The sequence below is a fragment of the Eurytemora carolleeae genome, unplaced genomic scaffold (assembly GCF_000591075.1).
Source record: "Eurytemora carolleeae unplaced genomic scaffold, Eaff_2.0 scaffold23, whole genome shotgun sequence".
Lineage (NCBI taxonomy): Eukaryota > Metazoa > Arthropoda > Copepoda > Calanoida > Temoridae > Eurytemora > Eurytemora carolleeae.
In genome coordinates this window covers 177,863-190,949 of record NW_019396045.1, presented here as the reverse complement: position 1 = coordinate 190,949, position 13,087 = coordinate 177,863, and the positions used below count along the sequence as shown (strand labels likewise).

The window sequence follows — 13,087 nt, the reverse complement described above, 5'->3', positions numbered from 1 at the left end:
GTGCCTGGTTCTTGAAATTTTGGTTTGAATTTTACAGGCAGAAGTTAGAATATAATGCGGTGAATACCAACGTCCAACATACACCCCATACATGGCAAATAAAAACTTTCATGCAAAATATTTTTACAATGAGAGGGGGGGGGGTTATTCAGGTCATGCACTTTAAATTAGCAATCGTGGAAACCCTTTTAAACTAATTATACAAGCATGCGAATTATTTTGAATGCCGGGAAATGTTCAAGTGTTTTCAGTGCAAAATTCCGCGGCCCTCCTTGTATAATCTGCAATCTCTGGTTGCCCCTTTTGCAAAGTTGTGCAAAATTTTTGCAAATGTCTGGCAGCAGACTAGTATCTCTAGCTCTTTCCATATAAATAATGCAATAAACTGTGCAAACTAAAATAATTCTGAAAAATAATTCTTATTATGGAACCAAATCCTTTTTCATGGTAGATCTAAACTGCTTGCTGGAATTCACAGGTGCTTCTCAAGCAGTTAAGCCACTTAAGCAATTGTCCGTAAAAAATAAAGTTTTCATTATAGCAAAAAATTTGGAGAAATTTCTCAATTTCGATCATATTATTTAAAAAAAAGGAATTTTTATGTATGAAAATTATTCTAAAAGAAGGTGAAAACATTTGATGATTTTTGAAAATATGAAGTTCATTTTAATTTTAAATATTTTTTGTTTTATGAATTTAAAATTCAAATCTAATGATAAGAACGAGTTGTTTTACATCCATGCTTGCTTAAAGGGAGTGTTCGCGAAAAATGAAAGGGGGTATAGGCTTAATGCGATAATTCATTATAAGACAAATCTTGTGATTTTACGGTTTTACAACAGATTTTCTCATGAAAATTATTTAATCTTACTTTTCAATTTAATAATCACTATCCCTGACTTCTCAAGATTGCATTTATATTTAGTCTTCTACAAGACCCTTTAAACGTTAGAATATGAAGACGATGTTTATACAACATATGTGTATGTTCGCATTACGCAGATATTTTAGCTAGTAGCTTGAAAGTAAAGTTGAAATGTATCTTTATAAACTAAACATTAATTGCTGCTTCATGTTGATTGGAAATTTTACATAAAATAACTTGAATCTAACACTATTCTTTCAATTCCACATTTTTTTGGGTCTTACTGTATTTATATTTGAAGAGATTTTTGTGTATTTTGATAAATTTCATATTTTTATATTTATTTATAAAAACATACGTGAATCCAAATTTTTTATGATGTTATATATGTCAGTGTCCTAATGGAACCCCAAAAGTTGCACGCCCTTGTCAAAGCTTTAAAGATAAACAAATTTTAGTTTTATCTAAATATATATTTGTTTTTAACTAAACAGTTTTTTATATATATTTCACAGTTTTGAAGTTTTAAATAAACAGTTTTTTTATCTTTCACAGTTTTGAAGTTTTAAATAAACGGTTTTTTATATCTTTCACAGTTTTGAAGTTTTAAATAAACAGTTTTTTATCTTTCACAGTTTTGAAGTTTTAAATAAACAGTTTTTTTATATCTTTCACAGTTTTAAGTTTTAAATAAACAGTTTTTTTATATCTTTCACAGTTTTGAAGTTTTAAACTAAACAGTTTTTATATCTTTCACAGTTTTGAAGTTTTAAACTAAACAGTTTTTATATCTTTTACAGTTTTGAAGTTTTAAAAATGACAGACCACATTTCAAAAGCAGCTTAATGACTGAATTTTTTAAAAAGCTTAAAAACTGTTTTCTGAAAAAAGGATTACAATTTGAAAAGTATATATCGCTTATAACATACAGTTTAACCCAGATTTTCGGAGTCTTCCAAAGAATTTATAAAATGTCGTCATGACAATTTTTTCGATAATTTATACTTATATAATTAAATCTCAGCAACTGAAAAAATAAATATATATCGCAGTGAAATATGCGGAAACAGTTTTAAAGACCTCCAAATTAGGTAATTAAAAACTAAAAATCTGTAGCATTTCTTTATCATTAGGTTAAGAAAACGACATTTTATTTGTTCTTGCGATGTCTCCAAAGCTCTTGGTTAAACTGTAGAAGATTGAAAAGTCGTCTTTTCATGCTCATGCTTTATGGGGCACCCTGTATATTGTAAAATATTGAACTAGAGTAAGAAATGAAATATTTGGCAGAGAATATATCTTTGCAATATGTGTCTGTAATTTTGCAGTTAAAATTAGACATGTCTGTGGAATACCTCTATAAGTCTCCATTGTATAAGTGTAGACTAAACATCCTTCAGTCAAACAGACAGACAGACAGACAAACAGACATCGATAGACCCACTTCTCATCATATTGAGTTGAGGAACTACCATTACTTTCAGACTTGTCTAGCCTTTAGCAACATTTTCTAGACTTGTCTACTCAATTCTAGACACGTCTATTCTATTCTAGACTTGTCTATTCTATTCTAGACTTGTCGATTCAATTCTAGACTTGTCTACTCAATTATAGACTTGTCTATTCAATTCTAGACTTGTCTATTCAATTATAGACTTGTCTACTCAATTCTAGACTTGTCTATTCTATTCTAGACTTGTCTATTCTATTCTAGACTTGTCGATTCAATTCTAGACTTGTCTACTCAATTCTAGACTTGGTCTATTCAATTCTAGACTTGTCTACTCAATTCTAGACTTGTCTACTCAATTATAGACTTGTCTACTCAATTCTAGACTTGTCTATTCAATTATAGACTTGTCTATTCAATTATAGACTTGTCTATTCAATTATAGACACGTCTACTCAATTATAGACATGTCTATTCAATTCTAGACACGTCTACTCAATTATAGACTTGTCTATTCAATTCTAGACATGTCTATTCAATTCTAGACACGTCTACTCAATTATAGACTTGTCTACTCAATTCTAGACTTGTCTACTCAATTATAGACTTGTCTATTCAATTATAGACTTGTCTATTCAATTACTTGTCTATTCTATTCTAGACTTGTCTATTCTATTCTAGACTTGTCGATTCAATTATAGACTTGTCTACTCAATTATAGACTTGTCTATTCAATTCTAGACTTGTCTACTCAATTATAGACTTGTCTACTCAATTATAGACTTGTCTGTTCAATTCTAGACTTGTCTATTCAATTATAGACTTGTCTATTCAATTATAGACTTGTCTATTCAATTCTAGACTTGTCTACTCAATTCTAGACTTGTCTACTCAATTCTAGACTTGTCTATTCTATTCTAGACTTGTATATTATATTCTAGGCTTGTCTATTCTATTCTAGACTTGTATATTCAATTCTAGACTTGAATATTCAATTCTAGACTTGAATATTCAATTCTAGACTTGTGTATTCAATTACAGACTTGTCTATTCTATTCTTGACTTGTCTATTTTATCTAATACTTTTCTAGTCTATTATAGACAATTGTCTATTCTACAGTGAAACCTTAATAACGAATACATCGGAAGAATTTATCAAATGTCGTCTTGACAATTTTTCAATGAGTTTTATACTATATTACGTAAATTTCAGTAATTGCGAAAATAAATAAATAGCCATGAATATGGGGGAACATTTTTAAAGAGTTCCATATAATAATTTAATTAAAATACTAAATATCTGCAACATTCCATTATCAGAAAGTGAAGAATACGACATTTGATGAATTCTTTCGATGTATTCTTTATTAAGGGTTTTACTGTATGTTATACATGTCTAGTCTATTCTAGACTTGTCATAGTCTATTCTAGACTTGTCTGTTCTATTCTAGACTTGTATATTCTATTCTAGCCTTGTCTTTGCTATTCTAGACTTGTTTTTTCTATTCTATTCTATTCTATTCTAGACTGATCTACCCTTTTATAAACTGTAGACGAACTTTAAAATTCGATTCGACCGAATTCAAGAAAAATATTAAATATTGTCTCAAAGAAAAAATTGTGTTATTTTCAAAATTGAAAACATAAAAAATCATCTTCTTCAGTTAATGAAACGATACAAAACTTTCACTGCACTATTTAAAATTGTAATCAATAGTTGTTTCTTACAAGGAAAAGCAGTCTTTAGTTTCTATACGTGTAATATCGTGTATGCTGTTTTGTAAAGTCGTGATCTAGAAAGACGACATTTGTAAACAACTGTATTGAGATGTATTCAACAAAATATTTTTTTAAAAAATAGTTCATAAGTTTATAACTAATGTATTTTTACAAATTCAAACAGATTTAAAGTCACTGTTTCTGAATTGTTTTTTCTATTTGTTGTTTGGGTTTCTTGTTGTTAAGTAAAGTGTATGTTTTCTCCTTGTGTATAATTCTGCGTCCACAGTTCTGGATGAGACTGTGAAGACGACCTGAAACTCATATATGACGATCACATGGTTGAATTAAGTTATTTGCCTTGAATATTGTCTTTTAACTGCCTATTCATTGACAGGGAATGAAAAGAAGCCAGTAGGAAGTTGCAGAGAATCCTAAATATATAAAGAAATAGACATGTAAATTATGTACATGGTACAGTCGTCTCTGAAGTCTCATCCATTGTGGCTAACCCATGTACAGGGTGTACCAATAAACATGGGAATTCAGTGACAATTGTCTTTTTAAATAATTCTTTAATTTAGTATTTATATATTTATTTTTTCTATCTGTCGATCTATCTATCTATATATCTATTTATCTATCTATCTATCTGTCTATATATCTATTTATCTATCTATCTATCTATCTATCTATCTATCTATCTATTTAGCTTAAATGCACCTGATTTTTGCAAATATCCAGAAATAAACCCGAAATAAACCGGTTTCTGAAACTTATCAAGAAATCTCTGAAATTTTGCACAAGCAGAAAGATGCATTGTTCATTGTTCATAGATTTAAAATTGTTAAAAAAAGACTTCGAATTTTTTTACATCATGGATCATGCATGTGAAGGATGTAAAAGATATTTTCTAAAAAGGGAAATTTTATCTTCGCCTTCTATTACGTTGTCACACGCTTTCATGAGCCCTCTTTGTTATATTGAATCCTAACATTATAGCATATAGATGTAAAACATACCATAATGTGCAATTAAAGGGCGCGCAAAGTCTGAATAGTAAAACTGTGTTTATTTTCTAATTTTGGAATTGGCATTTTAAAACATTAATTTAGTTCAACTCTAGATCTGTTAAATCAAATTAAATCAAATTATTTATTCAGAGTGTTTTTTTTCATTTCGCAAGAGATAGATAAAAATCCACCAAACAAAGATAGAAAATTGTCTAATTCTTCTTCAAAACTTTACATTTGCGAACCTGAGGCCGAATTTAAAGAATTTAAGCCGCGGTTTAAATTTAAGCCACGGCTCAAATTTTGTTGGTTCTACTTAAAGGAATTGAGTTTTTGCCACAAACTCAAATCTTCTGATCCCAATATCTGTGCAACCAGATGGTGCAAACCTTTGATATTTCAAACTTAGATTATTCTATCTATAAGTATTAATAGTTTGAAATATCTAAGGTCTACGACATTGGGTTGCAAAGATATAGAGAATAGAAAATCAGAGTTTGTAGCAAAAACTCAACTCCTTTGTATTAAATTTTTCAAGATTTAAGCCGGCGCTCAATTGAAACCGGTTTTCGGGAGATTTTAGACGCGGCTTAAATTCATTAAATTCGGACACTGTTTAGCTTAATTGATAATCTTGCAAAAAGACGTCAGAGCACAGTCTTCCCTCCAAACCAAGAAACTAAGTTCAGAAGAAATTTCTGGGAAAGAATTTTGAGTCTTCGTCACAAAATCAAATTTTCAAATCTCTATATTTTTTCATTCTGATGGTGTTAACCTTTGATATTTAAAACTTAGATAATTTGATGTAACAGAATTTGTAGTTTGAAATACATAAGATCTACGACATTTGGTTGCAAAGATATATGAATTAGAAAATCAGAATTTGTGGCAAAGACTCAACTCCTTTAAGTTAAAGATTTCTCCTAAAAGCTAAAACCCACTAAATTTAGAATGTTTAAACCACGCTAAGAACATTCATGTGGTTCTACCGAGTTACCTAGTTAAAATATGAGGCAATATTGGTCTAGGAGTTCATGAGTCTTATTGCAGGATTATCCATTATTTTGAAAAAAAAATCGCAAATGTATAGTTTTGAAGAAGTATTGGACAATTTTTTTTCTTTGTTTTGGTGGATTTTTATCAATCTCTTAACTAAATGAAAATAAAACTTTACTAAAAACGTCCTATAAACAGAAATATGAAAGGAGATTTAGGGGAAACTAAAATTGATTTTGATATCAACGGGAATCAACATTAGTTTCATCTGACTGATGTTTTATAAGGAATAAGAAATAAATTGTCATAAAACTTTTTATTTTAAAGACTCCAACATACTTCCTTTAAACATTCCTCTAACGCAGCTTGAAGTTTTAAAATTTAGTACAGGATAAAGGTCAAAAATTTAGTACAGGGTAAAGGTCTAAAATTTAGTACAGGGTAAAGGTCTAAAATTTAGTACAGGGTAAAGGTCTAAAATTTAGTACAGGGTGAAGGTCTAAAAATTAGTACAGGGTCTAAAAATTAATACAGGGTGAAGGTCTAAAATGAAAACATAAACAGGAAAACGAATTATATGAAAAGAGAACAGACAAGATTGAAAAAGCATGATTTTCTGTAAGGATAAAGCTTGAGGAAACTTCACACGAATATTTGCGCGTAGTTAGAGTGCGCGCGCCTGTTTTTGCTTAATCCAAGTCCTATAGCTCGGTTTCAGGGAGGTTTTAAAACTTGAAACTTTCTGGGAAAAAAATTGCTAAAAAACGCAAATGTCGATTTTTGCAAATTTTTAACTAAATTTCTGTTTTTTGATATTTCCCCCGCCCTGAATTTTATATATGCAAGCGTGTTTTGATGAAAAAAATGTGTATAGTATACTGTATTGTATAAGATACAATATTTTCCCAAGAACTCGAATTGTGTTTACTGTTTTAACCTCAATTTTGTTCAAGTTGAACGCACTAATGAAACAATTGCTTAATACATAATACTTAATACGAAATGGACATCTTATGTTAATTCTTAAATGTTCCATAAGATTGTTAATGTTTTTTTTTTGACGAAAAGATCAAAGTAATAGTTTTACTGGTGTAGTTTTTTTTACACTGTCATAATCGTGCATTAAAGCGACCGTCGACAAAAGTTAAGAAACTGGTTTGAAAAAATATTTTGAAGAATTATACAGCATATCCGATCGATCGATCGAATAAAAATGTTTTAATTTTTATAAATATGTAACTGGATATAAATATTTATCCGGATATAAATATTTATCTGGATATAAATATTTATCCGGATATAAATATTTATCCGGATATAAATATTTATCTGGATATAAATATTTATCCGGATATAAATATGTATCCGGATATAAATATTTATCCGGATATAAATATGTATCCGGATATAAATATGTATCCGGATATAAATATGTATCCGGATATAAATATGTATCCGGATATAAATATGCATCCGGATCGAATCCGGATATAAATATGTAACCGGATAAATTTGTTTTCTCATATTTTGAAAAGCTACTATGTGACAATGTCGTACCAGTAAGTCACATGAATTTGACCTCCATGATTCTGCCTACTGCATAGCTCTGCTTTGATTAAAATTTGCGATTTTTGCTAAACAAAAACCATGTAAAAGTGGGAGATGTAAAAACTTAACAATCCATTACTGGTGTATACAATACATTGAACATTAAAATAAACATGCAATATTATACCTAAGCCAAGGAAACTCCAATAAACATCGAATTAAACAAATTTTATTAAAGTTCTCATATGTTTTAAAAAAATTTAATTTTTGTGAAATATTGCTTTCCGAAAACTAAAAAAAATTAACATTTTTCGGTTGAGAATGAAAACCTTAGGAATAAAATATATTTATCTAACTTCTATTTTTTCAAAATAATTTCAAAAAATTAAATACGAAAGTTCAGACCAAAATAGTATAATTTTTATTAGTTGAAAGTTACAAATTGTAGTTGGATTTTCATGAGAAACCTACATTTGCCCCCTCCCCCCATACTTCAAGCCCTGCAGTAAAAATGTAGTTCAAATACGGTCAGAGAAATAATGTTTTCTGCTTAGTGTTAGTTTTTATATTTATCTTCCCTCTGTACATTTTTCCAAGCTTTGAAACAATAAAAAAGAAAATTAAAGTTTTTTAATAAATGAAATGTGTGTCATATTGTCCCCGTTAAATGCATGCAAGGCATGCAAGATATGAATGTACTGAGTTTGCCTGGCTGTCTGCCTGTAGGACTGCCTGGGCTGTTGCGTATGCAGGCAGAAGGCAGTTTGCCTGCCTCACTTCAAGCCACGGGCAAAAACCTAAGCATGCCTACGTACTAATGCAAAAAGCATCTAGAAGGGAAAATATAAACAAAATTTTAAAAAAAATATTTTACAAATAAAGAGATTTTAAGGATTAAAAAATTTAAATAAAAAATATATATTTCCCTTCCCCCCCCCTTGCCATGCACCCACTAACGTGCCACCTAGATTAAAGAAATATCGATTTGACACAGAAACTGCGTTCTTCAGTTTTATATTAAAAAAATAGCAAACTTACAAAAACCTTTTTTTGTAATATTGATTAATATCTTAAACAAAACTGGTTATTATAAATATTTGTTTAGTTTTTCTTATATTTTGTAAATGTTGAGAGATTTATAAACATCAGCTGGTGTTTACTATTTACTCCTATGGGAATCGTGGAGGGGATGAAATAACGGGGGGCATCTAACATGATATTATTATTTCAAATAATTTTTATTAACTATTATCCTAAATCATGCACTCCATTAGACAGTAGGAGACATCCTAATGTATGCGGCTTTACTGGCACTGTACGACTTTGTGACCTCGTAGCTCCTCTTAATTTTGATTAACAAATGTATTAGAAATATTTTTTTCTCCGTAGCGTTTTAATATAAGGAGTTAGAGATTTCAATCTAACGTGACTGTAAAACTTTTAATTTAAAACTAAATCTGATCAAAATATAATACCTGCTAATTTAAAAAATAATTCTTCGTTATTTTAGATCAATAAAATCTGTTTTATTATATAGATAGAAAATTGGACCATTTTTATGCCGATATTTTGATATTTATTAACTTTTTATCAAATTTTGCCTGTCAGTTTGTTTTTGCACCAAGTTATATATTGCAATTTAATTATGGCCATTAGCCAAGAAATAAAAAATTAAATGATATTTTTCCCTAAGTACCGCTCTCACATACAATATTTAAACTATTTTTGTTTAGAAACATATTTGAATCAAATCTTTTATGTATCATTTGACCTTTGCCTTTAAAAATATACTTTGTTTATCTTGTATCTTAATTTCTTCTCAACTTTACCGAGGCTAGATTATGTCTTCAATCAACATAAAAACATGGGAAAAAAATATTACAAGTAATTTTCAGTTAAAATACTTACAACTTCTAAAAATCAAACTTTGAATTAAACCTTGTTTTCCTCCTTTGCCAAAATCTGCACACTTCAGAAGTTCGCAGATATATTGTGAGGCAGGGGGGGGAGAATAGGCTATGGGGTGGGCTCATGGGGGAGGGGGTGGTCCGAGGATGCTGAGGATTCTGGGAAGTTAGGGTAGCAGGGTTCAGAGGGTTCATTCAACCAACCTAGATTTAGAAAATTTAATTTCAAAACTGGAAATTCAATGTTCTTTCACAATTGAGTTTAAGTAGATGAAAGCTGTAAAAGATTTAAACCTGCGCCTCAATTTATGGCAGCTCTGGCTACTATAACGAGAACATTTTTTATTTTTGTTTGCATGAATGCTTTCTTTCATGTTGAAGCATAAAATACGCATTCCTTTTCGCCTTTTCGGTCCGAAACCACGCGCAGTTTCTGCGCATGCAAACTCTTGCTAATCGATATTTGGCAATTGTCGACCCCTGCCGGTCTTTGCAGCTTCAAGGCTGGCTATTCTCCGTTTAAATTTAAACTTAAAGTCAAACTTACAGAATAAAGAAAAAAATTGTGTTTTGACTAAAACAATATCTTTAAACATCAAGATTGTTTTAAGATTTGCGAATTTTTGCAATTACTTAAAGGGAAGAAGAAAATCCCCGAAAGGAACTGGCCCGCTGCAGCCCAGTGCGGCAGCTGAGCGGCCGCTGCGCACTCCGCTTCACTTGCAACCAGAGTTCAAGGACGTTTAGTCCGGGCCGGTACAGAGTGTATCTGCTGCTTTTATGTGCACCCAGCCTCCGGTAGGAAAGATTCTCCGTTCATCCCCTTCCACCCCTGCAACTAGAAACGCATACAAGGATCTATTCTTCACTTTAATTTATTTAATTCTCAACAATTATTCTCCTCTTTTTCTGATTTGTAAACACAGGGTTTGATCTAAAATTTTTTGAATTGCGTTCGAGTTGTGAGAATCTTTCCTGCTTTGAGAACTAAGAACCAAGAAACATCCGGGCAGGCCAGGCGGCTCTCGCAAGTCAGGCAGGGTGGAACCTCAGATTACCCGAGTTACAACTATGAAAAAAGTATGCTTAATTTGCACATTTATTCAATCTTTTCAACATTCTAATTAATCTGTGACTGTTTGTGAACACATTGTTTACCCTCAAGATGTGATAAAAAGTTATTTAGTGTTATTTTTAATGAAATATTGATAAAAAACGGAGGCATTTTACTGCAGTATTCTTGTATACTGTATACTGTAAATATAACTGCAAGAGAGTGGGAGTGGGGAGGGGGAGGGGAACCACTGCTGCAATTATAAATTAATTAGCATAGTCATTATAAAGCATAATTTTATAGTTTATTTAAGTATTAAATATGTGGTAGAAAATTTAAGAGGATGTGTGTCCGCATTTAACTGGAAATTTACTTTTTACTATTGAAATAAGCTTGCACAAATATTTTTGAAATGAAATATAATGTACGAAAAAGAAATTATAAAATAATTAAAAAAACATATTATCTAAATAAAAAAACACATATACATATACATATACATATACTAGTCAATTTGTTTATTTGAACATATTATTTTGTTTGCAAAAAATCTAATTTAGATGTTTTATTTCTTTAATGTCTAAAACAAGACTGAAAGCCTCTAACTTATTTCGTAGCATTTGCATCTGCAAAATAGCTTGCGAAAAGGAAATGTGTGCAAAATTTAGAGCAATGTCTGAAAATTTGCAACCAACGAGACAAGTCTAGAATTGGGTTTGGGTTGGCTGGCTATATTTATAAAATCATTTCTAACTTTCACAATTTCTAGGGGTCCGGTTTCTGCCCCCCCCCCCCCTTCGGCCCCGCATTTGTATTTCTTAAATAGACATATAAATTTTGTTTTAATTTTACTTTTGATTAAATTATGGTAAAATGCCCAGACTAGTAAAAAACTGAGTTTTGTCACAATAAAATTTTCTCAACCCTTTATCTTTGCAACCTGATGTTTTTAACCTTTGATATTTCAAATCTAAATTAATTTATCCATTATCTAACAGAATTCACTGCTTGAATAATTTCAACGACATAGGGTTGCAAAGATTATGGTTTAGTAAATCAAAGTTTATGGCTGAAACTCAGTTTCTTTATACCTTGTGGGGACCCAGCCTTGTCCGAAGTTTTACCGATACAAGGCAATCCACTCAATTTAAAGCAGTGCTTAGGATCCATTTAATTTTAATGCGGATCCGGATCCAATCCAGAATCCGCATTCAAAAAAAATGTATCCTGATCCTAAGCACTAATTTATAGGTTTCAAACCATACTAGAAACATTTCCAGGGTTCTTCCAAGTCTCAGCAATCAAAGTTAGAAGCAAATCTATAAAGGGTTCGTTCATGAGTTATGATCCGACACAAAAAAAGAGTTATAGATAGATAGGAAACAAACATACAAGAAATACCTTGTTTAAATGTTACTTTATAGAAACTCTTAAAGTTCACAAGCCTCTTTAATTATTAAAGTCGGACCGAGCTATTTTTTGCGTTGTATGAATTTTGTATGCATTGTAACGTACAGAACTATGCCCCAATGACGTTTTATTAAAGCAAAACGTTTGTCATCTTTTAGATCTTAAACCAAGTGAAAGTGTAACGTAAGGTCTCTGAAAATATTTACCTTGCATGAAAGTGGAACGTTAAAAAATTGTGGTTTCATTACATAAGTTTTAACGCAACGTTGGGAAAGTTTTTTAAAACGGGAAATGCAAAAGCGTAACGGAGGGGGGGGGATTACAACATAAGGAAAGGAGTAGGAGGTTTAAAATTTACTCCGTATCTTTTTCACACACAAAATATTTGCACAAAAAGATATAAATTTTCTCACAAAATATTTGATTTCAAGCTGCAACAAAAATCTTTCGCTTGAAGCAAATTTTTTTTCCTTCTTTGATAGAAAGGAATTGAATCTTTTCCGTAAACTCAGTTTTTCTAATCCCATGCTTTGCAACCCAATGTCGTAGACCTTAGACCAAGATTTTCACCGTAAAGTTGCAAAGATATAGGGATTATAAAAGTTTTTATGAATAAAATATATATGTGTTATTAAATAAAAATTATTATTATCATATCAAGCTAACAAATTTAACCGGAACTTGGGAAGCTATAGCACTGTTTTGAAATAATTTGCACTTCATGCACTTAGATGAATATAAGCTAATCTGATCATCACTGACTTTGTTTATATTCCTTCCAGAAACTGCAGTACACTTATTTGTAAACAAAGCTATTGCATTTCCCGGTATATTTCTTGTATTTAACAGTTTTTTTATTTATTGTATTTTCTTCATCCAAAGAAATTCTCTATAAATTAATTATCTATATTTTAACATAGGGAAGGGATACACATATGAGTTGCTTAAATATTTTACACTACTCAAAAATATCATTTGTTTTGCACAGAAATTAAGGTGAATGTAAAACAATATTAAATATTTTACACTACTCAAAAATATCATTTGTTTTGCACAAAAATTGAGATGACTGTAAAACAATATTAAATATTTTACACTACTCAAAAATATCATTTGTTTTGCACA

General features: G+C 30.5%; 1 protein-coding gene across 7 annotated transcripts in view; it reads left to right on the top strand.

The window, feature by feature from the left end:
• The window catches only part of LOC111701750 (protein tramtrack, beta isoform), a 34,170-nt gene that overhangs the window by 9,137 nt on the left and 11,946 nt on the right, over window positions 1-13,087 (top strand). The gene's annotated exons all lie outside the window — the stretch shown is intronic.